Source organism: Pan paniscus, chromosome 22 (assembly GCF_029289425.2).
Source record: "Pan paniscus chromosome 22, NHGRI_mPanPan1-v2.0_pri, whole genome shotgun sequence".
Lineage (NCBI taxonomy): Eukaryota > Metazoa > Chordata > Mammalia > Primates > Hominidae > Pan > Pan paniscus.
Window position 1 is genome coordinate 10,080,243 of NC_073271.2, and position 26,643 is coordinate 10,106,885.

At 38.0% G+C, this 26,643-nt stretch overlaps 1 non-coding gene and 1 pseudogene across 1 annotated transcript; both read left to right on the forward strand.

Moving 5' to 3' along the window:
- The first annotated feature begins 3,406 nt into the window (after positions 1–3,406).
- The window catches only part of LOC134729748 (POTE ankyrin domain family member B3-like), a 34,962-nt pseudogene continuing 11,725 nt past the window's right edge, over positions 3,407–26,643 (forward strand).
- On the forward strand, positions 18,236–18,342 carry LOC134729759 (U6 spliceosomal RNA). The gene has a single exon (XR_010111167.1). It is a non-coding gene; the product is annotated as a U6 spliceosomal RNA (small nuclear RNA).

The following is a 26,643-nucleotide window of genomic DNA, read 5'->3' on the forward strand; positions in this document are numbered from 1 at the left end:
GCAATTGCACCCAAAATATCAGTGTGGAAGGGTCACATAACTGATACTATAAAGTAACACATTGTCTTACAGAATTCTCATTCTTAGGCTGAAATATTACCTTCTTCATCAAACTTACCTGACTGCATGTTTGATGTTGAGTAAAATATAATACTCTTTTATTTCCCAAATGCACACACACACACACACACACACACACACACACACACACACACACACACATATTGTGTTTTGGGAAATATATGTGCTATAGTATCTATATTTATTCACTTCTTAAATTTGTACTTAATTAAAATGACAAAATGAATTTGCTGAAAGGAGTTGGTAAAATGATCAGCTGTATTCAGTCACATAACTATTGTTTAGTCTTAGTAATGAAAATAGAAAAAAAAAAAAAACAGTCAGGTGCAGTGGCTCACGCCTGTAATCCCAGCACTCTGGGAGGCCAAGTTGGGTGGATCACCTGAGGTCGGGAGTTCAAGACCAGCCTGGCCAACATGGTGAAACCTCATCTCTACCAAAAATACAAAAATTAGCTGGGCGTGGTGGCACGCACCTGTAACCTCAGCTACTTGAGAAGCTGAGGTAAGAGAATCGCTTGAACCTGGGAGGCGGTGCTTGCAGTAAGCCGAGATTGCGCTACTGCACTCCAGCCTGGGTGACAGAGTGAGACTCCACCTCAGTCAAAAAAAAAAAAAATGAAAATAGAAAAAACCGACCGACACTAAAAGCTAAGAAAATAGTGTGTTCATTTTGGAATCTAATTCAAAATTCATTATAATGAATTTTAACGGGCCACCAAAGGCATGTGTTGAAGTTCACTGAATATTATTCAATGTTTGAGAATTACAGACAGCACACATATTTCATTTGTAGCAATGTCTGATTTGTTTTGCATCTATATATTTGCATTTATTTAAAACAAAAAAAGTCAAAATATATTTCATCTGTTATTTGGAAAAAACATTGAGTAATTGTCCAAATATAGCTCTCTATTTTCTAATTTTTAATTAACAATGCTTCTTATTTAAAAATATAACTTATTTCAAAATAACTGACATTTAATGTTTTTACATTTTTTAAAGTGTTCATGCACATCTATTTAATTTCTAGATATCATGAGGGAATCGTCACTGTATCTGGAAGCCAGATGCCAAAGATGTTCAGTTATTATCAATGTATCTATGCATAAACGATTGAAACTGATTCTTCATGCCATAATTTATCTAAATATTCATTCCTTTGGAACACTGTTTTCCACCAATAGTAACAAGACTTGGAACAAAATAAAATAGCAATATCATGTGCATTTTCTATTTCTGCACTTTTCCACTTCTGGAAATAGTCATAGAATCATTTTCTGACAGATTAATATCATCCATGATCCTAAGCCACTAAGAATAAGTGTTAGATTCTTTGGGTTAAATTGCCATAAGGACTAAATTTTTTTTTAACAAATTCCCTAAAGAATCAACTGATTTTTAGTTTTACAGCATATGTATGACCTCTCCATCCATTTTGCCTTAATTCTAGTTCTTTTTATCCTTCAGTGGTGAGAATGAGAAAACCTGGATGCATATGGGTATGGTTGATTTGAAAAGTACTTTTTAAACATTTGGAAGTTTTTCAAAACCAAAAGCATATTTGCCAAGTGATCTTTTCCCCCTACATTTTAAATCCATGTGCAACCTAAGAGAAATTTAGACCATATGCTAGTTCAGATTGACTTACATTAAAATCATGAAAATTTTATTTAATAGCTCTTTGACACACAGGGAGTGTTTAAATTAAGCTTCTCTAAATTTTACATTTTTCAAAATACACTCTGTTTTCTATCTACCCTCAACTACTCCTCACTACTCTCCAGGAAAATATCAGATTTAATTCAGGAGATGTAAGTTGGATGTTTTCAGTCCATCAACAATGATTAAGTAATTTAAAAAGCATTCTTTTTTTTTTCACTTCTTCTCTAGTTTTTGTTTGTTTAAATATCTCTGTGCAAGTTCAGAACAGTTTTATTTATATTAGGATCAATAATCTGAGGAATGAAATAAATTGTTGCATTTCTTGCAATAAATGAGTTTATGCTTTCTTTACAGAACATTAAGGACATGAACTTTTAAGAACATTTTAATGTTTCACTATAAATGATACTTGAGCCTTGCATTAGAATACATAAGGTAAACTTATATAAAGAAAAAATAAAAACCTTCTCCTTCTCATCTGCATTTGCAATCCCACATGCACTGAAGTAATCAATGTTAATGGTTTTCTGTCCATTCGGCCACACCTCTAATGGATGGAATTTATGTAGTGTAATTCTTTGTCAGGTACAACTACACATGAGTAAAACTATGTGTGATTTAGAACTCAAGATTAGGATTTTAACTAGTAGTGAAATGGGAAGGGAAAAGCAAAAGTAAAATAGACATCAACTAATGGCAGAATGGTGTATAGAAGGGAGTCATCTGTATATATGACATCTGATGGCCCCGCCACTCAGCTAACCCATCCACACATGAAATAATAAGTAGACAAGTGCATTGAAAATTGTAAGTGTGACAGAAAGGTCACCACGTGATTGCTACTATTATATCGTTTTACTATTTTGTTCTCCCAACAATGTATAGCTCAAATTTATACTATAGGCTGTTCATATCCCTTAACAAAATATCCATTAATTTATGAATTTGATAAAATTCTAACTTACTGCAGTGCCCTACAAATAATAGTTTGGCCCATCTGTGGTGATGACTGTTCTGGAAGATCTTTCTGATGTTGAATAACTAATATTGTGTTTCAATGTTACTATTAGGTTGGTGCAAAAATAATTGCGATTTTTGCCATTAATCACAACTACATTTGTGCGAACCTAATAGTAATTTAACATTCGGTATCTAACATTTGTGGACACTGATCGAATATGCAGTATTCGGGGGAGAAGTTGGTGGAAGAGATGTGTGTTGTTTTGTGAAAGATAGTATTCTGAGGGAAGGCAGAAAAGGGATATACGTATAAGAAAATAGTGGATCTTGATCAGATGCACACTTGTTCCTATTTACAAGAAGTCTATTCTGTGTTACTGAACAAATCAACTTACATGAAGTCAACTAATTCCAAAGAATTTACCATCTAGAGAAATTCACATTTGTAATAATAAATAGTTTTCTTAATGACAGAAATTTTATAATATGTCTTTTTTACTTTATAGCTATAACCGTAGAGTTATAAAATCTAAATACAGACAAGCCTACCCAGTGTTTGATTATATTCAATGATGTTTAAAAGTAATGGCCTCTCTTTTGTTCTTACTGGGAAAATTATCATTAGCACAGTGCTTCATGCAGGCTCTTATTACTTCTATCTCCCATTGTTATGATTGGCAAAGCACAAAGCCATGCTCAAATTGGAATGCTTGGGCACATTGCAGTATTTATCACAGGGTGGACTGGATACTGAGTTTCTTAATTTTTAAATATTTCTTTCCAATGCAAAATTCATGAAGGCTTAATGTTGGGAAATGTCTGAATGGCTATAAATTCCCTTCCTAATTCCCTCCCCTCAATGCATACCCATTTTTTTTGGCTCATTCTTAGAACTGTAGCTGTTCTTGAATCTTTGATGGGTTGAAGCTAATCCACATTCGGATTTTACAATCTCATATAATTGCCAAAATTCTACCCCTCAAAACACTTGTTTCTTTCTTTTTTTTCTCTTACATTTCCTCAAAGAAAATTAGTGAAAAAACAATTTTTTATTTGGTCTGAAACTTTATGGTGGAAATCTGAGGACAGGAAGAAATTTAGGGACTTGTTCGTGCACTTTTGATTTGGCGAATGCCTGGAATATATTTTTTTCTCTCTGCACAATGCAAAGTAGTTGCACTCACAAAGTATCAATTAGAAAAAGAAATTCTTTCCACATTTCATCAGAGTTTTAAGTGGTTACACTACAATAATCCCCAGCTATTTGGGAAATGGTAAAAAAAAAAAAAACTTTGAAGATCAAGCCATCATTATTATTTTCACTAAAACCTAAAAATTCAGCCACAATATGTCAAACCAGTTGGGACAGGACTTCCTTCCACTAATTTAGTTTTTACTGCTGGATACCTGATGGGCTACTTACTATATCAGGTGTCTCATAGGGCAAATTGTACCTGGAGATAAAAAAAAGAAGAAAAAAACAGGCTCCACCCCCTAGCAGCAGAATACAGCAGAACATTTAGGTACCCACAGAACATAAACCAAAATGGACTGTATCCTGGATTTTAACAAACATTAAGAATTTTTTAAAAACTGAAATCCTGTAGAATGTATCCTCCAGCCAAAATGGCATCAAATTAAAAATAAAAAAGTAAAATAACAGCAGAATCTTAAATACTTGAAAAATAAACAGCATACTTTTTTAGTTCTTTTTTTTACATTTTTATTTATTTTAAGTTCTGGGGTAGGTGTGAAAGATGTGCAGGTTTGTTACATAGGTAAATTTGTGCCATGGTGGTTTTCCCTACCTATCAACCCATCACCTCGGTTTAAGCCCAGCATGCATTAGAGATTTTTCCCAATGCTCTCCCTCTCCCTCCCCCATCCACAGGCCCCAGTGTGTGTTGCTTACTTCCCTGTGTCCATGTGTTCTCATTGTTCAGCTCGTACTTATAAGTGAGAACATTCGATGTTTGGCTTTCTGTTTCTGCATTAGTTTCCTGAGGATAATGGCTTCCTGTTCCATCCATGTCCCTGCAATGGACATGATCTCCTTCATTTTTATGGCTGCATAGTATTCCATGTTGTATGGGTACTGCATTTTCTTCAGCCAGTCTATTACCGATGGGCATTTAGGTTGATTCCATGTCTTTGCTATTGTGAATAGTGCTAAACAGCAAGCACACTTCTAAGGAGAACGTCTCAAGGGAAACAATTAAATATATTAAACTGAATAAAAATAAAAATACAACATACCAAACTTGATTTAACACAGTTGACGTCAGTGCTGAGAGGAAAATGCATTTCACTAAATATATATAATAGAAAAGTAGAAATCTCTCAAATAAAAATTCAAGCTATCACATCAAGAAAGTAGAAAATAGTTGCAAAATAAAATCAAAACAAATATAAGAAAGAATATAATAAGGATAAGAGCAGAAATAAATGAAACAGCCAAAAGAAAACAACAAAGAAAAGCAAAGAAATAAAGCTGGTTCTTTGAAAATATCTATAAAATTGACAAACCTTAACTAATAATGATAAAGAAAAAAGGGATGTCATAAATTACCAATTTCATGAATGAAATGGGCTAACATTAGCAGTAGAACTCAGCAATGTACACAAAGAATTACACAGCATGTCCCAGTGACGTTTACTCCAGTGACTGCACACCTAGACATTCATCCCACTGAAATAAAAACTTTTTTTTTGCACTTGTAATTGGCTTCCCCTCTGCTTTTGTTGGCAAGAGCAGGTCGGTGTCCCAGGCTTAGAATCCATTTTTCTCTCTCTCCGTCTGTCTCTCTGTCTCCGTCTCTGTCTTTGTCTCTGTCTCTCTCTGTCTCTCTTTCATTTTTTGACAGAGTCTTGCTTTGTCGCCCAGGTTGCAGTGATGCGATCTCGGCTCACTGCAAGCTCCGCCTCCCGGGTTCACGCCATTCTCCTGCCTCCCCAGTAGCTGGGACTACAGGCGCCCACCACCATGCCCGCTAGTATTTTGTATTTTTAGTAGAGATGAGGTTTCACCGTGTTAGCCAGGATGGTCTTTATCTCCTGACCTTATGATCCGCCCGCCTCAGCCTCCCAAAGTGCTGGGATTACAGGCGTGAGCCACAGTGCCTGGCCAGAATGCATTTTTCCTCCCACACCAAAGCACCTGCAGTATGGGTGAAGCAGCCTGGAACCTGGCTGCATAAGCCTGCACAGCAGGAAGGTCCCAGCAGGAGGGTTGAGGTGCCACTGCCTGGGTCCAGCTCACAGGCTGCCAGGGAGGCTCTGATCTGGCTCCCTGGTGCTGGCAGTGTCCTGTTCCCAGGATCTGCACGTGGGGGTGCCTTCCTGCATCTCCCCATCAGTGGTAGGTGCTCCTCCCAGCCCCCCCTCTTGCAGGCCTGGAGACAGCGGCCTGCACCTCAACCCTACTGCATGCCAGTGAAGCGAAGCACCCCGGGCCAGAAGCCCCACAGCTGTTGGCCCTGGTTTGGACACCAGGCAGGGGGCACCACAGCAGGAGCTAGCAGCCCAGCCCCGATTCTGTGGCCCCGAGTGCCCCGTTGCTGATGGCCCTGTGTTCTGGGTGCGGACCAAGGAGGAGCAGGTGTGGAAGGCGCCTCAGGCAGGCCCTGGGCTCCGTGGGCGTCTTGTGGTCGGAGATTTTGAGGCCATTTGCATCCAGCTCCGCCAACCAGAGCTCTAAGCTGCAGCAGCGGCCACCCGCAACAGCGCCACCACTAGTGTCTTGGGGGCTTTCTTCAGAGGAGGCTGTCAGCATCCTCGAGTTCCAGGCGCTCTAGCCCCAGTCCTGCTTCAAGAGGCTTTTTCCCACCACAGGCTTCTCCTCAGTGGCCAGAAAGCTGGGCCAACTCCCATGAACTTTGCCAGTAACGCAAGGCTGTCACTGACATTTGTGGCGCCAAGACTTGCGCACGCGGATTGCACACATCGGCCACTTCCTGCACCACGTGCAATGACACGCGCACGCTTCACGCGCACGCCGCATAACGTCTGAGGCGCGCGCGCCCCGCACGCGCGCCCCGCACGCGCATAACGGCTTGGCTTACCTGTAACGGGTACGCTTCGCTTCGCGTTCCTCGCTTGGCCTTGCGTTCCTAGCTTGGCTTGGCTGTTAGTCGCTTTGCCTGGTGTTTCTTGCTTGGATTGGCGTTTCCTCCCTCGCATTCCTTTGCTGGGCTTGACCTTTTCTCTGCTGGGTTTGGCATTCCCTTGACTGGGCTGGGTGTTTCCTTGGGAGGGGGGGCTTGGCCTTTCCTGGGGTGGGCGTGGGGTCCCCCTGGTGGGCGTGGGCTTTCCCCGGGTGGGTGTGGGTTTTCCCTGGGTGGGGTGGGCTGGGCTCCCTTGCTGGGGTTGGCAAGTTTTGGCTGGGATTGACCTTTCTCTTCAAACAGATTGGAAACCCAGGGTTTCCTGCTAGTTGGTGAAACTGGTTGGTAGACGCGATCTGTTCGCTACTACCGGCCTCCCCTGGCTGTTAAAAGCAGATGGTGGCTGAGGTTTGTTCAATGCCCGCTGCCTCTGCTGTGAAGAAGCCGTTTGAGCTCAGGAGCAAGATGGGCAAGTGGTGCCACCCCCGCTTCCCCTGCTGCAGGGGGAGCGGCAAGAGCAACATGGGCACTTCTGGAGACCATGACGACTCCTTTATGAAGACGCTCAGGAGCAAGATGGGCAAGTGTTGCCACCACTGCTTCCCCTGCTGCAGGGGGAGCGGCACGAGCAATGTGGGCACTTCTGGAGACCATGACAACAACTTTATGAAGACACTCAGGAGCAAGATGGGCAAGTGGTGCTGTCACTGCTTCCCCTGCTGCAGGGGGAGCGGCAAGAGCAACGTGGGCACTTGGGGAGACTATGACGACAGCGCCTTCATGGAGCCGAGGTACCACGTCCGTCGAGAAGATCTGGACAAGCTCCACAGAGCTGCCTGGTGGGGTAAAGTCCCCAGAAAGGATCTCATCGTCATGCTCAGGGACACTGACATGAACAAGAGGGACAAGCAAAAGAGGTAACCGGGCCTGGGATGGGAGGAGGCGGGACATGGAGGGATGATGGGGACATACCCTCCTGGCACAGGGAGGGAGGAGCCAGGCTTTCTCTTCCTCCGCAGGCCCCACACCACCCTGGGTGTGGAAACCTCAGAGAGGTCAGGGCCCAGGTCCCTTTATAAACAGCAACACAAAAACAAAACTTTAGCTGATTTCCAATCCAATTATAATTTCCCTTATAGAACACTAATAGACGGTTTTAAAGTGATTTAACTCGCAAAATTAAGTCGATGCAGCAGATTATTTTTAATGTACACATTTTAAAACAATGTTCTATACACTATAGAAAGGTGTATATTGAGAACTAAGTCCCATAATATATCAACTTCTGGGCTAAATATTTTTCAAATAAAATCCAATATGGATTTTATATCGATGTGTACCCTATGTAAATACGTTCTTTACTGAGTAACCTTAAAAGGAAACTGAAATGGGAAGTATGGTTCATATCTTTGAATAGGAGGGTTCGTTTTTCTTAAGATGTGAGCTTTTTCTGTGTTTATCACTTTTACATAAGCCAAATAAAAATAGCAAAGTCTTAGTGTCTTTAAATTGCACATGATGTATTTTATCATTGTGATAAATTGATTTTTTGTAACAGAATGGAAAAAGACTTGCTTTTCCAGATATCAAAATGTGCGTGTGTTATTTCCACAAATTGTTTACTAACAGCTGAAAAGACATAAATGAACAGAACAGAATAGGAAATCCAGAAATACCCAAATATATGTAAGAATTTAGCACTTGATAATGGTGATGTTTCATATTGGTAAAACAAGGTGAATTATTCATAAATTAAATGCATGCTGTTTGGAGAAAACTACCTAGATTTTTATGTCACAAAAATAAGTTCCTGGAGTATAGATTAAAAATTTTAAAGATACAAAAGGAGAAAAGTACCAGAAGAAAACACAAATGCCTATTTATATGTGCAAATATTTATTTATTTTTCTGAGACAGACTCTCACTCCATAGCCCAGGCTGGAGTGCAGTGGTGCAGTATCAGCTCACTACAACCTCTGGTTCCTGGTTCAAGTAATTCTCTGCCTCAGCCTACCAAGTAGCTGGGATTACAGGCACCCACCACCATGCCTGGCTAATTTTTTGTGTTCTTAATCAAGATGGGATTTCACCATCTTTGCCAGGCTGGTCTTGAACTCCTGTCCTTGTGATCCACCCACCTCAGCCTCCCAAAGTGCTGAGATTACAGTCATGAGCCACTGAAACCAGCATATATATGCAGATATAATAAAATAAGCTCAATTTAAAATTGGGCAAGGTACTTTTTTGCATGTCTACCAGTGACCTGTGCACACAGGAAAACATAGCATTCCTGCTAAGAGAAGGAATTTAAGTTAGAAGAGGAATGAAAGACTATTTTCTGTTTAAGTTAGAAGAGGAATGAAAGGCCAGCCATGGTGGCTCATGCCTGTAATCCCAGCACTTTGGGAGGCCAAGGCAGGTGGATCACGAGGTCAGGAGTTTGATACTAGCCTGGCCAGCATGGTGAAACCCGTTTCTACTAAAAATACAAAGAATTAGCTGGGCATGGTGGCATGCACCTGTAATCCTAGCTACTCAGGAGGCTGAGGCAGGAGAATTGCTTGAACCAGGGAGATGGAGGTTGCAGTGAGCTGAGATTGCACCACTACACTCCAGCCTGGGTGATGGAGTGAGACTCCATCTCAAAAAAATAAATAAATAAAAATAAATAAATAAATATAAAGGAATGAAATACTGTTTTGTGTCCACAAAGTTTGTGAGGGTGAAGAACAGTGGTACTTATATACTTGCTGAAAGTTTAAGTTGCTGCGACTTTTCAAGTAGACACTTTGATGGTAAGAACCACATTTTTAAAATGTGTATGCCTTTTACCCATCTATTCCATTATACTGAAATATCTATATGAAACAGACACAGCTGTTTTTCTTAGTATTGCTTAAAATAGCCATGTATTGAGAAGAACTCATATAAAGATTTTATGAACAAATTTCAGTGCATCCATAGGATGGAATAATATGTAACCATTGAGGGTGTCAGTAGATACAGAGATATGTCGGCATGCAGAGATGTACTTTGCTATATCAAGTGAGAAAAAATCAGTTTGTTATACATATACACAAACAGAATCTGCTCTTGTGTTAGCTGGAAATATGTGGAAAATATAATCAAACTTATTTCTGGGGATTTGTAAGTGAAGTTTTTCCCTTTCTCTTATCTGTGATTTCTGCAATGAACATCTGAAAAGTTTTCGTTAAGTTTCATTAGTAATGAAATAATTCTTGGGAAGAGAAGGAATATGCTACTTGCATAGGTACGAATAATTTCTCACATTCTATTATTTATTTTTATACCTGTGGATGGCTATCTTCTGTGAACTTTTACCCTCTTCAGAAGTAGAGGGCTTCTGTTTACCTCTTCTGGTAGATTTTATTGTATATATATTTTATTATATATAGATTAACATGTAAATAGTATGGATTAATTAGTTTAGTTATATATTTATGAAAACTAAAATAGCAAATATAAATGATCATTACTATCGCAAATGTATTGCTCTACTCAACAGGAGTTTTCTTTTATAAATATTGAACTTCCAACCTATGTTTATCCATTCTTTCAATCCGTTTAGTCATCAAACATAAGCCAGACACCTATTATATGGCAGGCATATTCTGCTATCTCTCAGGATCCTTCCACCTTTGAAAACTTCATGTTTACCTGCTGCGCCTGAGCAAGCTGAGAGAATCAAAATTGGGGCATTAGGACTTAATCTCAATTGAAGCTTTTCCTCCCTCCTTTCAAACAAAAGCACTTCTGAAGGTGGAAAATAGTAAAAGATAACCCTTAACTGCCGTTTTGAAAATTTATAAGACTTGGGTAAAGGCTGTTTTAGCTGTTTTAAGAACTTAAATGTGGTACATAAACAGCATGGAATACTATGTAGCCATAAAAGAAAGAACAAGAGCCTGTCCTTTGCAGGGACATAGATGGTGTTGAAGGCCATTATCCTTAGCAAACTAACATAGGAAGAGAAAACCAAATACTGCATGGTCTCACTTATAGGTGGGAGCTAAATGAGGAGAACACACAGACACCTAGAGGGAAGCAACACACACTGGGGCCTATCAGAGGGTGGAGGGTGGGAGGAAGGAAAGAAGCAGGAAATAGAACTAATGGGTACTAGGCTTAACACCTGGGTAATGAAATAATCTGTACAACCAACCCCCTTGGAACACGTTTACCTATGTTAACCAACCTGCACATCCTGCACCTGTATCCCCGAATGTAAAAGTTGAAAAAAGCTCCACAAATAGTTTCCTAAATCCATTTTAAAAAGAGAAAATTTATAACAGTCTTAAATCCTAATATGAATGATTGGAAATATCTGATGTACATACATTGTATAAATCTAAGTATTGAAAAAAATGAGCCCATGCTATTCATTTGAATTTCAAATTTTCTTTGGCTTAAAGTTTTTGAAAACCAAAGTAAGAAATAGATTATTTTAGAAAATTGTTTTTGTTTTCACCTCAGCCCTCTTATTCCATAGTTCTTTTAAGAACTAAAATTTATCTAAATGCTAGTCATCTGACTGGAACTGCCCCAGACCTGTTATATTATAACATATTCTACTTAATGTAAGGCACCAGGGATTGTATGATGCCCCATTATTTTATGTCTCACTAAGAAAATTATTTAAATGCTGCCAATTATAATTATAGTAAATCATGAATTATAAGTGGTATTTCAGTGTAAGAAATGTTAAAACATGGAGACAATGATCATCTTAGACTCAATAAAATACAGTACAACGCTACCTGTAATCTTTAAAATGTACCTGAAAGTGTAGGTATAATTGTATCGTTTCACTTAATTCAAATGTTGTCTTTAGTGGTATTAGTAAAAATTATAATATCTTACAATTTTTGAGCTGTTATTTGTGTTAGGAACTATTCTATACTTTGTGTAGAGTCTTATTTAAGCATTACAGTGGTTTCCTCTGAGAAACTGACTATTTTCATTCCCATTTTATTGATGAGGAAATTGAGACACAAAAAGGCTAAGCAACAGCTAGGAAGCGACAGAGCTTCAAGTAGGATTCCAGCCCAAGTTGAATGTCATCCAAGAGCTATGCTCTTTCTATTCAAATAGGCTGCTCTTTCATTAATACAGTGACTAATGAGAGGTAATAAGTAGTGTGCTTTCTTCAAAGGAAAATTGAGTTTGTTTTGAAGGCAGAGTAATAGGCTATTCAGTGTTTGCAACTACATGAATCATTAATGTGGCATTAGCTAGTGCACTACAATTTCCTGAAGTCTTCTCACTCTCATAGGACTGCTCTACATTTGGCCTCTGCCAATGGAAATTCAGAAGTAGTACAACTCCTGCTGGACAGACGATGTCAACTTAATGTCCTTGACAACAAAAAAAGGACAGCTCTGATAAAGGTATGCAGTAGTCAACTATATCAGCGTGAGATGGGTTTGATTTCAATAGATAGCATAAAAATGAGTTTTCTCATTTAAATATAACTAGTTGGTGAAAGCTGTGGAATGTTATTTTGAATTCCTAGGACTTATAATTTGTTTTTGGTCTAATACTGACAGGCCGTACAATGCCAGGAAGATGAATGTGTGTTAATGTTGCTGGAACATGGCGCTGATCAAAATATTCAAGATGAGTATGGAAATACCGCTCTACACTATGCTGTCTACAATGAAGATAAATTAATGGCCAAAGCACTGCTCTTATATGGTGCTGATATTGAATCAAAAAACAAGGTATAGATCTACCAATTTTATCTTCAAAATACTGAAATGCATTCGTGTTAACATTGACCTGTGTAAGGGCCAGTTTTCCGTATTTGGAAGCTCAAGCATAACCTGAATGAAAATATTTTGAAATGACTTAATTATCTAAGACTTTATTTTAAATATTGTTACTTTTAAAGAAGCATTAGAGGGTACAGTTTTTTCAGTGCACTTGTGGTTAATGCTTTTTTTTTTAAAAAAAAAACACTGAATTTGTAAAAGGTAATACTTTTTTTTTTCAATTTTTCCCTGCCAAGTTTTTTTTCCCTAACAAATGTAAAATGACAAAATTTGCCCTGGAAATAGGTTTTACATTAAAACTCCAAGAAAACTTAAACATGTTTCAGTGAATAGTAATCCTGCTACTTTGGCAAATTCCTAAAAAAACACTAATAGATATGAGGTGATGTATCTCTCAGTGGCAAGGCTTAAGATATTTCTGATTGCTCATGAGGCAGAAGTGGAAAGGGAAAAATGCAGCAATCAGAAATATCAAGGCCAACTTGGAAATTAGGTAATGGGGGAAAAGACCATGAAGAGGTTTTTTTTTTTTTTTGTGTGTGTGTGTGTGTGTGTGTGTGTGTGTGTGTGTGTGTGTGTGTGTTGTTATTGTTGTTCATTCATTTGTTTCCTTTATATGGTGAGACAGGGTTCTTTTCCATTTTAGAGAATGACAGTTTTCAGTTTGGGAGAGGGAGTTAGTGGGTTGTAAACTGCCTAGAGATCAATTTTAGGAGGCCTCTGAGATTGGCAGTGAATATGTGGTAATGTAGTGGGAAACCCTTGAGTAGAAGGAATAACAAGTAATTAACCAACTTAGTATCCTATTCTGGTAGAAATGGCCAATTAGAATCTCAACTCTGCTTTCAATTCTAGAATGTCTCGATGGGAAGGTGGGAGATAAGGGGCTTATAAGTAAAAAGATCAGGTTGGATTTTGAGTTTACTAGACCTTAGACCTTGTTCTACTCTTACCGGGGAAAATCTTGTGGTGTTTTCAGCAAATGAGTCTCTCTCCTACTCTTTCCTCTTTTTGGCCAAATCCTCAAATGATAAAGGGAATTGTTTATGTGGATGAGAGATGAGACTGAAATAATTGTCTATTGCACTAGCTTCCAGCTAGAGTTGTGCATTCCAGTTACCTCAGGAAAATTTTTAAATAATCTTCAAGTCTAGGTTTTCCCCTGAAGATTTTGATAGAGTAAGTCTAATAAAGCCTGGATATGTACGTTTAAAAAGGTTTCCTTGAAGCCAGGCATGGTGGTGCATGGCTGTAGTCCCAGCTGCTAGGGAGGCTGAGGTGGGAGGATTGCTTGAGCTTAGGAGTTCTAGTCTAGCCTGGTCAACATAATGAGACCCTGTCTCTAATAACAACAACAACAACAACAACAAATTTCTCAAAATCCGGATACACTCCTGCTTAACCACTGAATACATAAGTGTAATATGTAAATTCTTATATCTCAGAAACTTCAGATATTTCTAGAAGAGTTGGAGTTGGATATGTGCTAATTCCTTTAAATCTTTCCTTTCCAATAACATTAATCTAAATTTTTGTTTGTTTGTTTTTGAGATGGGGTCTCACTCTGTTCCCCAGGCTGGAGTGCAGTGGTGCGGTCACAGATCACCACAGCCTTGACGTCCCTAAGCTCTGGTGGTCCTCCAATCTGTTTTTGTATTTTTTTTTTTAGTAGAGATGAGGTTTTTGCCATGTTTCTCAGGCTGATCTTGAACTCCTGGGCTCAAGTGTATCACCCACCTCAGGCTCCCAAAATGCTAAGATTACAGCTGTGAGCCACCATTCCTGGGCTAGTCTGACTTATCTCTGTCATTGGGACATTAAAATGAATATTATTGGCACTATCTATCAGCTTACAGAATAATACCTTTTCCTTTCTACCATCAGTTATTCACTGCCATTCAGAAGGTCTTTAGAAATTTGCAGTGAGTAGTCTTCCAATAAGTAGAGGATGGCTCTCTCAGGACTTTGTGTCCCTTTGTTCAATCATTCAAGTGCTTAGGTCAGTAAGTCATTTTTAAGAGCAGAGTTTTCTCAGAATTGTAGCAAATTCTAAACCTTTTTTGTCAATTGAAGCTGTATTATGGGCTATCCAGTATGTCTCTTAAGTTTGTAGAGCTTTGGCTTAATCAGGATGGCAGGTTTAAACACTAAAAACCATGGAGTTATTAAGAATACAGATAGGAAATCTCTTAGTTTCAGTAATCCTATGAACTGATTATCTATCTAGTTAACAATCTGGAAAAATTAAATACAAATAGATTTTAAATGAATAAATGTTGGAAAAATTCTTGAAATGGGCAGTGTGAGTATTAATAGCAATATTTATTGCACGTTGGAGCTTGAACTTTGGTAAAACATGTGAAACTAAAGAAATATTTTACATTCAAATTCTTGCTTTATACACAACAATTTTGTCTTAGGGTTGGATAATATAGAGATAAAAGATACAGCCCCTGCCCTCAAGAAGCTTTTTGTTTAAATGAAAAAAAAAATCATCCAAAAGTGCCATGCCAAATGCTCATTTAGAAACAAAGAGTCTTGGAAACAGTAAATGTTTAAAGTGAGTTTTTGAGATGATCAGATTTAATGTGGTGAGGCAGAGAAGGGATGTTTCCAAGGGAAGGAGTGGCATGTGGGAAAGTACAGAACAGTGAGAAGGAAGCGACCAAATTTTATTTACTTTCTGTGAGTGTAAGTCCATAAGCTTCCAGTTCAGTTGAGAAATACATAATTTTTTGAATTAAATATTGTTTTTGTTTTATATTGTTTTACAGTGTGGCCTCACACCACTTTTGCTTGGCGTACATGAACAAAAACAGCAAGTGGTGAAATTTTTAATCAAGAAAAAAGCTAATTTAAATGCACTTGATAGATATGGAAGGTATGGTTATTTCTTTTAATCTGTGTGTTGTTCTAGATTGATAGCAGTCACTCAAGTCATAAATAATAAATTAATAAGATTAAATTATACTTATTGGGACATAGTGATCAGTATCAACACAAATCAGTTAAGTAGAAAAGCAATTATTTGGACTGGGCAACATAAAGAATTGTTTTAGTAGGATTCATCTTCTCTTATTATATTGACTGATGTTACTTGTTGTATGATGTTTTTGGTTACATGATCTTATGTTAGCTAAAGGGATTTCATATTAATTTTATGAAGTTTGAACTTTAACTTTCAGTTTACTTTATGACTCAGTATTGAACTTCTTAACCCTTTCTAGTAGGTTTTAACCTCTATATCTTATATGCTTTTCCACTAAATATGCTGTATTAAACATAAATAGGAGTTGAAAATCCTTTTATCTTTTCAATGACTCTGCTTTAAGTTGCTTTCTTTGAAGAATGTTAATATTAGCTTATCCCTACATGACAATTAATTGCTATTCCCACATACTGTGGGTTCAACAGCTTTTTTCCTTTTTTATTTCCAGTGTATTTTGATGTTTTTATTTTTAGTTGGTATGGAGAGAGGGAGTGAAGATAGTTTTAAGTGGATACACTTTTCCTTTAATGAAGGCAAGCTGTAGGTGGGTGATAAAGAGAAAAGAGCTAGGCTTTGGATTCACACAAGACTGGGTTTAATTCCTAACTTTCTTACTTGCTACGTGTGTGACATTGGGAACGTTATTTACCACCCAATATGTTGTCATATGTGAAAAGTAGGAGAATATATCCTTCAAAGTTGGCTGTGCATAAGCAAGAAAGATATATGTGGCATTTAATTCAGTGCATAGCACATGCTTATTGGCATCATTAACTGAAACTCCTGTGACTACTATTCTTACCATTATTATTAATATTACTGCTTTCAGCATGCAGAGAGCTCTTATTTATCTTAGCCCCTAGCTAATTTTCTATTACAGCATATCAGTCTAGGGAAGCTGTGACAAAATCTTCACTTAAATCTTTGTCCACTTCAGATAAGTGGCCCTAACATTGTTTCTTGCCCATCAAAGGACTTTAAATTAGTAGATTCTGCTATGCAATACCCCACTGAGATAAGAGGTTTCCTTTTTGTCCCTTCCTTTTAACCTTGGTGGTATTTTACAAAGATGAACTCTTGAGCACCCAAGATGCTTATGTCTTTTAGCGCATGTAAATGTTTGATTCTGCATGGACAGGCAAGATGTTAAATTGGTAAAGTATATCAAATTAGCTTTTAAAATAACTTTATTACAGTTCCTAAAGGAGAAATTATCTCTGTAATTTTAGAACTGCCCTCATACTTGCTGTATGTTGTGGATCAGCAAGTATAGTCAATCTTCTACTTGAGCAAAATGTTGATGTATCTTCTCAAGATCTATCTGGACAGACGGCCAGAGAGTATGCTGTTTCTAGTCATCATCATGTGTAAGTGTTTACATGAAAAGGCTAGTTAATGCTAAATTGAGGTTTAAAATAATTATAACAATTGCATCTTACATATCAGGTGAGATGTCATAGTTTGGTTCAGGTAGTTTTAGAGTGGCAGTGAGTTAGTCCCCTGCATCAGCCAGAAATCAGACAAAAAGCAAGACAAGTTAGAAGTACCAATGGGTGCAGGATTCTTTACCTCAGGACTTTTAAGACCTTTATCCTTAGAGATCCCAATATTGTTCATTTCATCCAAGTATAACACCTATGCATGGGATAAAAAAGAGTATCACATCTTTGATTTTTCTGATTAGTTATTTGGGTCTTGAAATGTCCAGTTTAGCAGAAAGCCTTGTACTGTCTTCTGGGGACTATCTCCTACATACTCCTTGAATTTTTCAAGAACCAAAGGGGTTCACTAAATCCAAGGAAGACAGTCCCTTTTATCAAGTCAGAAGGAGGAGAAAAAAAAGGACATTCCAATCATTCTGTTGTTTCCATTGTTTCTGTTGCTGCATTGTTGCCACTCAAACTGGTTCTGCTGCCTGGTAATTGTTGACCTTTGACACCAAGATGCCCTTACTGATTCAAATCCCTCAAGTCTTCATGGGGATTCATACAGTGACTTTGAAGTTACAACATTTTTTAGTTCCCTTACCTATGCTTATATGCTCAGCCATTGTTCCCAAAGCACCAGCACCCTGCTCTGGCCGCTGGGCATCCTGACTTTATCCGCACACAAAGTGAGCAAATTGACCCTTCCTCCTGTATTCAGAACCTATTGTGGAACCCACATCTTAGCCAAGAATTAGCTGAGACCTTCATGGTAAGAGATCCTTTCAGGCCGTTGTTGGTCTTTTCTCTAGCAGCTATTAGGTGGGCTTGTTATAAAGGGTCAGAGTGGTTCAAATAATGTGACAGAAAGAGATCAGTGTTTGTTTCTTCTTCTTTGCTACCAGATCTACACTGTGAGGCACCTTTATATCTTGTGTAGAACCTTAGGCAGTAGAAAGTCCCATATGAGCCTTCCCCAAGCAGTGGCTCCCAGCTGTGGTTGGCCCCTTGAGTGATCTGATTTACATGATAATGAAAAATTGTCCAAGCTACTTCCATCTCTAGCTCAAGATTTTAAAATATTTTCAAATTGTACCTCACAGGAAGCCATTGAAGAGAATTCTCAGAATCTCAAGTAGGTTAAGTAAGTAGTGATGAGTCATGGACAAGAGCCAAGCCTTGTCCATGACTCATCACAAATCATGTGTAAAGGTAGGGCTTTGTGCCTGCTTTGGCGGCACATATCCTAAAATTGGAACAATACAGAGAAAGTTAGCATGGCTTCTGCATAAGGAGGCAGCACAACTCTTTGAAGCATTCCATATTTTGTGCAGTCACTGGAAGATCGTTTCACTATTTGCTGACTAGCTCTAAGGAAACAGTGTGAATCAAAGCAAAATGGGTGCCACCAAAATATCAAAATGTGATTTGTGCTGCAAAAATAGTCATGGAAGATGGTCTGTGAGATGATTTAGAGCTGAATAATGTGTTCGGTGCAAAATATGTTATAACTATGTACGTCAAAAATTAGAGAATGTCAATTTGCAGCTTCTTCATGAAAACGGAAAAAAAATAAAAGTAGAGTTTTGGTCTCCCATGTCAGCTGGAATTGAACATCAATATAAAACATTATCCTAACAAACATCTGCTGGCTCAGAGTTTGAGTCTGTAGAGAAGGATCATTGCTCCAAGCCAGGTCTTAACATCCATTGGTTTTTCTGCCCTTAGCACAACAAATTGGTCAACTCCGTAATAGTGGACAATCACATTATCTACTTTAATGAGAGATTTATGAAAAAATTTAGTTACAAACTATGACACAGTTGAGATGCCCTGAATTATGAGCCATAAGGAGTAGGACAACTAAGAAGCAAAATTAGGACTTAATAACATTTTCTAAAAACTACAGCATTTGCATATTAGAACCTATGAACAAAATACACATGGGGTTTTATCTGGGATTCCAAGATAATTTTAGTCATAAAGTTTAGGAACAGATTATTCCATTGCTTTACTATTTCTCTGAGCATTTAAAAAATGTTACCTTGTTAAATCTTTATAACAACCTAGTGAAATAAGGCAGCAAAGTCCTCACTTTGTAGAAGAAGATATTGAGCCTAAGAGAAGAAAGTTGTCCAAGAACAAATAGCTGTTCATTATGGAGCTAGGACTTATGCAGAGTTGGGACACTTTCTATTATGTCATGCTAATGCATGCTGATTTACTGGGTCACAGTGCCCTTGATTTATGAGCATTTCACCTAATTTTTTTATTCTTTAATTAGAAGCTTAAAGAAAAGTTTGTAGAATGTACTCATAACTGTATGGGATAATACTGTTAAATTCTGATATTATGATATTGTTTGAAATACTCTAAGAATTTTACATTTGGTAAGTATTTTTTATATCAGTATTAAAATAGTAATTTGGTTTCTTACATTTTTATACATAGAATTTGTGAATTACTTTCTGACTATAAAGAAAAACAGATGCTAAAAATCTCTTCTGAAAACAACAATCCAGGTAAGACTTGTGATAATGAATTACTTTAGGTCAGTTGTCCACAATGTTTTTGGCAGCAGGGACCGGTTTTGTGGAAGACAGTCTTTCCATGGGCTGGGGGAAGGTGGGGATGGTTTCAGGATTATTCAGCCATGTTTCATTTATTGTGCTACTTTATATTATTATTACATTGTAATATATAATGAAATAATCATACAACTTACCATAATGTAGAATCCGTGGAAACTCTGAGCTTATTTTTCTGCAACTAGGTGGTCTCATCTGGGGGCAAAGTGAGACAGTGACAGATCATCAGGCATTAGATTCTCATATGAAGCACACAACCTAGATCCCTCAGATGAGCAGTTCACAATAGGGTTCATGCTCCAATGAGTATCTAGTGCTATCACTGATCTGACTGGAGGCAGAGTTCAGGCGGTAATATGAGCCATGGGGTGTGGCTGTAAGTACAGTTGAAGCTTCCCTGGTTTGCCTGCTGCTCACCTCCTCCTGTGTGGTGTGGTTCATAATAGTCCATGGACTGGTACCAGTCTGTGACCTGGGAGTTGTGGACCCCTGCTCTGGGTGGTCCTACCGTAGATAAAAAAATAAAAGTAAGGAATTTTTGATCACAAAAGAACGCCAAAGCACAAGTCATGTTGCATATCCTTGTCCCAACAAGGTCTCACTCTTACTGACTTCATTCCTCCTCATTTGAAGTTGGAAAGAGATACATTTACTTTGTTGGAACAAGATGTGTTCTCTACCTGCTGGTCAATTGTCTTGATAACAGTAATTTTGTTAGAACAAGATGCTCTGCTACCATTTACCAAAAGATTGTCATAATAAATATACAAATTGCCCAACTCTAGGCTCAGCAGATTATAATAAAAGTAGAAAAATGTGAAGACATTAACAAAAATACTAGTATGCTACCTGGTTGTGGACACCTAATACATTGTATAATCCAAACTGGATGAGGACACCTTTAATTTAGCCATCTATTTATCAAAAAGCTTCTGTAAGTTAGGTTTTATAAGTTGCAGAAGACAAAGATGGAATAGATGTAGTTTTGATCTTTAAGGTGCTCATAATAGAGGTGTCTCTATTTCATTTCTGTGCTTTTTCAACAGAATTTACAAAGAAAACATTTCTATGTTTTCACTTGTCCACTTAACAAATAACTATCAAATGTCTTTTAGATACTAATCATTTTTCTAATGCTACAGAACACACACAATTAAAAATACAGACAGGAGCTTGTTATTATCATTGTCATTTTTATTATTTTACTACTTTATTCAGTGCTTACTGTGTGCTAGATGCCAACTGGAAGCTTATAATTATGATTTATTATGTATTATGTGCCAGACATACGTGATGAGGACTGAAAGTTTTGAAAAAAAGTAGGTATGATTCAAAGTAAGCGTGCAGAGTGAGAAGAATTTTTCTAGGTAAAGAAGCAGAAGAATAATTTTTGGCAGAAGGAACATGCAACAAGTTTGTGTGTTTGCCAGAAGAACATCTAATGAGATTGCCTGTTTGGCAGCAAGAGCAACAAGTGCAAAAGACAAGATGCCGAGTGAACTTTGCAGGGTTTCTGAGCAGTTCACTTTTGCTAGTACCAAAAGTGTGAGACACCAGAGGTTGGGAATGAGGTGAATACTTAGCTAAGGCAAGTTTATGATAGACTTTTTTAATACTATAGAAATGAGTAGGTCTTACCCTGTGGGCCATGGGAAATTTACCAGGTAGAATGCTTTGGACTGTAAATACTAGATGAGCAGTGGCTAAAACAGTAGGAACCAGAGTTGTTTTGGTTGTTCAGTGATATCCTAGGATCCCATTTGTCCCTCTTTCAGCTGTGCTGTTGGCAGTGTTTTCTTCATGTCTCCTTTCATGGTTGGCTAATCCGCAGCAGCTCCAAACATCTTGTTCTCACAACACAACATTTCAAGGACTGCTTTTCTTCACATGTGTCTTTTAAACAGGGAGAAAACTTAGAAGCATGCAAGGGGCTTCCTGTAACATTTCATTGGCTGGGTCACACCACATGCTCATTCCCAAACCAGGCAATGGGATGGCAAATACATGATTAGCTTAGAATAAACATTTCTCTTTCTGAGGCTGAGGAGGGGGATTGGGATAATAAATATCCCAATAGACTTGTGTTTCTTCTGCAAGAAAGAATAAGGAATGGCTATTGATAGGAGCCAACAATGTGTGCTGCAGGGGCTCATTGGAGAAATTTGAGCAGGGGAGTTACAAGATTAAATTTGAATATTAAGGCATATTCTGCTTATGGTGTAAAATGGGTTAGCAAGCTTTTTCTGTAAAGGACCAGGTGGGAAATATTTTAGACTATGTGGTCTCTGTCATATCTACTTAACCAGGCTGTTGTCTGTTGTTGTAGTGTGAAAGCCACCATGATTATATGTAAGCAAACAGGCATGACTGAGCTCCTATAAAACTTTATTTACAAAGCCAAAAGGCAGATTGGATTTGGCCTGTGGCCTATAGTTTGCTGGGACTGATGGAAGATAACCATGTAAAGAAACCAGGAGACAAAGGAAGCTTTTGCAGTAGTCAGCTATAGTTTCCATGTCACACATCCTTGGATTAGTATCAATGTATTCTAAGGTTTTCACTTGCCCGTGGCGAAATAAAGTTTGGAATCTCAGTTACTCATTTTAATGTGTTGGCCTTTTTTTGGTGTTATGCTTTTTTCATTTGTTTTGCTTAATTTTTTTCATGTAAGAAATAACATTAATAGTTGGAAGGGTTGTTTGTAATAAAAGCCATTTTGTAAATGTTTATGTTCTCAGTGGCAGTGGTAATATAAAGCAGAGGAAGAAGAGAGGTGTAGTCAATATGATTTAGTGATAATTGAATGAGAAAGTTTTGGGGGACAGAGAGAAATGTCAGATAATTTACAGGTTTCCACGTTGTACACTAGTATTTAACCTGGACGTGAGGAAGGAGTAGGAAATTTTCTCCATGACCTGTGTGAGTCACAGCTTCCAGAAAAGAAAGAGAGCAAGGAGCATATTAAGGAAGCACAGCAAAGTCAGTCCTAGAGTGCCCTGCTTGACTTCATGTCATAGGTCTGACTTCTAAAAAATCATTTTCTGCAAAATGTGCTTTGTGTTTTTCCCCTCTTGCAGCCTGCAGCCAAACAGAATCCCTTTAGCAGGGTATTTTTGTGTTCTTCCTTTAAATAAAGCAACATATAACTAACAAAAAAGAAGTAAGAGAAAGAGTGTTTTTTGTATAGGCTAGCATTTAACTTAAACTTGAGAGCGAGTACTAGGATTATACTTAGAATTTATGGACTGGGTAGGAAGACTAGATAGAAATCTAAAGATTGCTGACTCAAACACAGTGTGATTTTTTTGCTTTATTGTCACAGCTCTGAATTCACAACTATTAGTTATATTCATATACACTATAACTTTATAAAGCACCTTCCCAAATATTAAGTGATTTATTATAATTTCTTTTTTTTTTTTTTTTTTTTGAGACAGAGTCTCGCTCTGTCGCCCAGGCTGGAGTGCAGTGGCGCGATCTCGGCTCACTGCAAGCTCTGCCTCCCGGGTTCACGCCATTCTCCTGCCTCAGCCTCCCGAGTAGCTGGGACTACAGGCACCCGCTACCACGCCCGGCTAATTTTTTGTATTTTTTTAGTAGAGACGGGGTTTCACCGTGTTAGCCAGGATGGTCTCGATCTCCTGACCTCGTGATCTGCCCGCCTCGGCCTCCCAAAGTGCTGGGATTACAGGCGTGAGCCACCGTGCCCGGCCTATAATTTCCATGACTTATTATAGAATTGACTTTCCAAGCGTTCATTAGAATTATTGAGAATTTGCTACATAGTATCATCTCAGCTGTGTCCACATGAGCTAGCTGTCACCTTGTCTTAATGAATAATGGCTCACTAGGAATATTGGTTTTGGCATTAAAATGATCTACATCTAAATACAGATAGGACCAGGGACCACTCTTGAACGTTAATGTCTAAGCATCTTAAAAGTACGCATAAGGCTTTCATAATCTGACTTCTGCCCTACTCTACATCTTTAGCCCTTTTCCCTGTGTGCCCTTTCTCTGGCATTACTGAGTGGCTCTTAATGCCCTACTCACTCCTCCTTCTATTGCAGGCAAATACTTTCACTCTTTCAGGCCTCACTCCTGCTCTTGCTGCTGTGTGGCATGCTGTCACCCTTTCTTGCCCTCTACCACTTTTAATCTAGCTAGCCTCAATATTTAAGTCTCTGCTTGGGCAGGTGTTCTAGAAAAGCCATCCCTGACAGGCTTTATTTTCATTCTTTTTAAACCCTAACACCTAGCATGTATGTAGCAGGACTCAATAAGAAATTTCTGAGTAAAATAAAGACTGTTTTTACAAAGATGATGTGCAAGACTGTCCTCTGCAGTCTTGGAGTAGAGAAGACAGACCTGTGGAGGAATAATGTACAGTTCAGGTGGTAAAGGTACAGTAGAAAAATCAGTGAGGTCCTAAGGCTACCTCAAGGAAGGAGTTACCTGTTTATCTGGGGAAAGATCTGCAGAATCAAGGAAGACTTCCCATAGCATTGTTTTAAAAGATGAAAATAAGGCTGGGTGTGGTGGCTCACGCTTGTAATTGCGGCATTTTGGGAGGCTGGAGCAGGTGGATCACAAGGTCAAAAGATCAGGACCATCCTGGCCAATGGTGAAACCCCATCTCTACTAAAAATACAAAAATTAGCTGGGCATGATGGTGTGTGCCTGTAATCCCAGCTTCTCAGGAGAATGAGACAGGAGAATCATTTGAACCAGGGAGTCAGAGGTTGCAGTGAGCTGAGATTGTGCCACCGCACTCCAGCCTGGTGACAGAGCAAGACCCTGGCTCAAACAAAAAAACAAAAAAAAAAGAAAAATGAATATAAATTTGTCATAATAGTGGATGGAAACATTTTAGATGTTAAGAAGACATTGTACACTAACAAAGGTGTCAGTAGTAATTTTGGAAATCATTTGTAAGTTACTATTTTTGCAGAAAACAGGAGGCAGGAGAGACCCAGTGGGTCAAACAAGAGGATTTTATTTAGGTGCACACCAGCTCAGCGGATTTGCGTCAAAAACCTGAGCCCTGAACAAAGACAGGGCTTGGCTTATATAGGCAAACTTACAGAAGCAGAACAAAGGCAGTTAATTGTATAGTGACAGTTTTGCAACCACTGCATAGCTTGTGACCTTGCAGCTGCATTGAAGGAAAACAAGAATTTGCAAAATATATGCATTTGTAAAAATAGCTATGAATAAATGCTGAGGGGGAGGGGAGATGGTAAAGGAATTTGTTTTCTTAACTTTTCTCTGGGATGTCTGGAGCCCATACCTGTGGGCTCTGGCTTCTCAGACAGGGTCACCACAACCTTTCCTGGGCCCTGCCTGATACTGTCCTTAGAGTCAGAGTAGCTAAGTGCAGGAAAACTTGTTTCTCTTTAAAACTAAATTTTCTTTTCTTTACATTTACTGCTTCACTATTAGGAAGTGAACAACATACTGAGTTACCTTATATGTTTCTACTGTATTTTAAAGTTGTGTTTCTGGTGGTTTTGTTCATTTATGTGGGGTGGATGAATTTGTGAGTGAATCACATCAGGTGTCTCCCCAAGTGGTTTGTTGAAGTTTTGGAGAATTATTTCCTAAGTAACTATTTCATGAAAGACTAAACACTCAATTTATGAAATAAAATAAAATGTTGTCTTCAATCTATTTTTATAAAGGCAATAGTTTTTAACTGTTCTAAGTGGTTCATCTTAACTGAATATATGGATTTCTCAACAGAACAAGACTTAAAGCTGACATCAGAGGAAGAGTCACAAAGGCTTAAAGTCAGTGAAAATAGCCAGCCAGAGGCATGGAAAATTTTAAATTTAAATTTTTGATTTAATGTTGTTTCCTTTGCTTTAATAATATTAGATAGTCCAAGGGAAATTACCTTTCAGACTAGGTTTTAAGAATCAATAGATTCTTTTTTTAAGAATTTTTAAATATATTCTTAAAATTTATTTTAATAAATTCAGCAATCTCATTAACAGAAGAATCAATAAATTCTAATTTAACATTTGATATTTAGCTTAAAAACATAACCACTACAAAATTTAAAATACTCTTATTTTACAGTATTCTTATTTAAAATATTCTTATCTGCCTTTTTGATTAGCTTATAGCTAATCTTTCCTTTTGGAATAGAGGCAAAAACATATTCCAGACCTTTGTTTGTTCTTTTTTTTTACAACACCCTAACATGATAAAGAAAGTAACATCAATTATTGGATTATATTATTAAGCAATAGAACTGTGAACAATGTAACACTGAAGGTCCCTGAGCTGGATTCATGGTTAAAGAATAATCACGGCCAGTGATTGAAAATCTGCAGTTTTATATTGTCAGTCACTGAAACCAAGGTTAAAGACATATTCTGCCTTGTGGTCTCTCACTGACCTCAGCATTTCTGTTCAGGGAGGGAACCAGGTCATAAAAGCAACCCAACTGCCTATTACAAGAATCATATCTTGCAGAATGGGACATTTGGTGTTAGTGCACAAACACAATAACCTTCTACCTTATTTTAGTTGCAGAAAATCAGTACAGATTATTAAAAAATTTTTATCCACTGTAATTAGTACACCTTAGAATATATTAGAACTGGACTTAAGCAGATCATCTAGATACATAACACTATCATATTACAGCATATAATTTCAATTAAAATTTAAGAATTTGCATTTCTTCCTGTTTGGTGTTGATTTCCGCTCCTAATAATTTAAAGCGTGCCTACAATCCAATTAGGAATCTTTTAAAAAAGCACTTCAGTGCACTATAGGGGCTCACTAGTTAGGGTTTCATGAGATATACTCTTTTCAAGTGAGGAAGCCCTTGGAACACTACAAATCATCTGCTAATTCATTTTTGGTAGATTTAACACATAACAAATTAAGTTTAGTCCAAACAAATGGTAACAAAGTTAAGTTTGCTGGTTCATGTTTTTATTCTCCCTTTGTCTAAGGTGAATTATTTTTCACATGTTAGTCAGAAGCCAATGATGTGGCAGTAGCTAAACATAGATTAAAAAGTTAATTC